Here is a 3,229-nt window from a genome sequence, read left to right on the forward strand (position 1 = left end):
GGTTTCACCATTTTGACCAGGATGGTCTTGATCTCTTGACCTTGTGATCCACCCGCCTCGGCCTCCCAAAGTGCTGGGATTACAGGCTTGAGCCACCGCGCCCGGCCTTATTTTTTTTTTTTTTCAACGGAGTTTTGCTCTGTTGCTCAGGCTAAGTGCAATGGTGCGATCTAGGCTCACTGCAACCTCTGCCTTCCAGGTTCAAGCGATTCTCCTGCCTCAGCCTCCTGAGTAGCTGGGATTACAGGCGCACGCCACCACACCCGGCTAATATATGTGTGTATTGATCTGTAAGTGCTAAGTTTTAGAAACTATACAAAGATATATAAAATATTCAAGATATATAACCTCTTAGAAAAATAAAATGAACACTATGAGGACATCTGTAAAGCATACATACCAATCAGCACAAAGAAGCACCGACAGGCATCAACAGATAGTGATCTTGATTTTCTTTTTGCTTACATTTACTTCACAATTCTACATGGCCACATACATATTCGAAATATATATTTTAACTTTGTATAGTGGAAAACGTTCTTTACAAAGGTTAAAGAGATACTTTTAAAAAATAGTCATCTCTTGAACTTGGAGAAAAAAACACACTATCCTAAAAACAGCTGCTATGTTTTTACTGCTTTTGTTGATTACAGGTCCCAAGATCTGAACCAACTCTATGATTTCTAAGTGTGTTCATGTATGTTGGAGTTCTGCCAACATACATGGCTAAACATCTTCAATTAATGCCTTATTCCACTGCTGCTATTTCTCATGACTTCTTGACCAAGCATTTGTTTTGCTTTCGAAAGTTATTTTAGCCATGAGGCCCTCCTAGGAGCTGCTGAATTTTCTTGTCTTGTTCGTCTCAGTTTGCATCAACATCATGAGAATAAAAACTGTAAGGCAAATGCTTATCATATAAAATCCATTACCCCATAGCAACCCCATGAGTTTGGTATCATTTTGTCATAACCTGACAATGCCTGCTATAATCAGATGTCTCCTTCCCATGACCTCTCAAGCCATACCATCTAACTTGTTCAATGACCTTTACCTCACTTATCTGAGTCTTATTCTTGCATAGGCTTATCTACCTTGATAAATTATAACTTAAGGATAACAACCATGTCATTTTGGTCACTGTATTTCCCCCAAGGACTGGCACAAGATCTGGCATATTTTGAGTATTTTATAAATGTCTCATAATTCAACCTAGAAATTCCACTTTTAGGAATTTATCATTAGGAAATATTTGTAAAATTATACAAAGATGTGTTGCAAGAGAGCTCATCAAAGAATAATTTGTTGGCTGGGCACAGTGGCTCATACCTATAACCAACACTCTGTGAGGCCGAGGTGGGTGGATCACTTGAGGTCAGCAGTTTGAGATCAACCTGGCCAACATGATGAAACTCCATCTCTGCTAATAATATAAAAATTACCTGGGTGTGGTGGTATGTGCCTGTAATCCCAGTTACTTGGGAGGCTGAGGCAGGAGAATCCCTTGAACCTGAGAGGCAGAGGTTACAGTGAGCCGAGATTGTGCTACTGTACTCCAGACTGGGTGACAGAGCAAAACTCCACCTCAAAAAAAAAAAAAAAAAGTAATTTACGACAACCCGAAATCAAATACCTACCAGTAGGCAACAAGTTGAATAAATGATGTTCCACTATATTATAGATTACTATGCAATTATTAATGACATTGGTCCATATTAGTTAATGAGGAAGATATTCATGATCAATTACTAGGTATGGCAGGCAGACTAAAAGAATATGCACAATGTTGGGAGGTGGCAGACTCTCATTTATTAAAAAATAGAGGCTTTGTTGTCAGTATTTGAGCTCTGACAATTATTAACTGTGAGAATTTGGACACGTTAATTTTCAGTGTCTCTGTTTCCTCAGAGATAAATTGGGGAATCATAACAGTACCTACCCTATAGGGTTGTGAAGGTTAAGAACATAATACATAAAGCACTTGAAGTGGTTTACTGTAAGGACTAAATTAAATTTCAGTGAAAAACATTACATACCCCTCATTCCATTATTTTAAAATTATTGTCAATAATTTTCAATTTAAAAATTTGGTCTTTGCTGATAAATTATCTTTAACCATTTTAATAGTAGTCCCTTTCTCTAAAAATTTCTTGAGATTTTCCAGCATTGCTCTTAAAACACTAACTGATAAATGTTAAAACTAGGCTTGAAAATGTAATTCTTCTTAATATTATTAAAAAAGGATTCACAGAAATAAAAAAGTAGAGCAAGGACCCTCTTGCTTTCCATCCCTAGTAGCTCCAAAGGGACACCATTCCATATCATAAAACCAGCTCAAGAATTTTGCTTTGATAAGACATCATATTAAATGCATTTTTTAAAAGTCAATCAAGTTTTTCTGTTCAGTATGTCTAAATATTGCTATTACCACTTTTTTTCCTGTTATACATATATAAACCTGTCCTTAGAAGAATCCTTAGGCTACTAGAAAATAAATTTCTAATTGTGAAGAGATATCTTACTTGATAATTTGCCCAGGTAACTGTTTAATCGATGGCCCCATAATCTTAGAAGGTATAAATTCTTGAAAGCTTTTTAAAATTAAAGAAGAACCACTGCACTGCCCTTTACACCATACAGGCATAAAAATATAATAAAACCTATGGCTTTACTAGATTCCTTTTTCCTTTTTCTTTTGTTTTTTGAGATGGGGAGTCTCACTCTGTTGCCCAGGCTGGAATGCAGTGGCACAATCTCAGCTCACTGCAACCTCCGCCTCCCAGGTTCAAGCAGTTCTCCCTGCCTCAGCCTCCCTAGTAGCCGGGACTACAGGCGTCTGCCACCATTCCTGGCTAATTTTTGCAGTTTTAGTACAGATGGGGATTCACCATGTTGGCCAGGCTGGTCTCAAACTCCTGACCTCAGGTGATCCACTCACCTCTGCCTCCCAAAGTGCTGGGATTACAGAAATGAGCTACCACACCTGACATCTTTTTCCTTTTTCAAACAAAGTGTTGGAAAGTCTTTGTCTCCTTAAATGATCAATTGTTGTGATTCTATTTTGGAAAACAAACATATATGCCCAAGTGCACAGAAGAAAATGGAAAAACAAACATTAAAATAGTAGTATTTATTCTGGATGGTGAAACTATAGGCAACTTAAATTTTCTTCTTATAGATTGAAGATGACTGGGTAGTAGCAGATGGAGAAAATCTGTTCTGAATAGTA

This window comes from Cebus imitator, unplaced genomic scaffold (assembly GCF_001604975.1).
Source record: "Cebus imitator isolate Cc_AM_T3 unplaced genomic scaffold, Cebus_imitator-1.0 Scaffold356, whole genome shotgun sequence".
Taxonomy (NCBI): Eukaryota; Metazoa; Chordata; class Mammalia; order Primates; family Cebidae; genus Cebus; species Cebus imitator.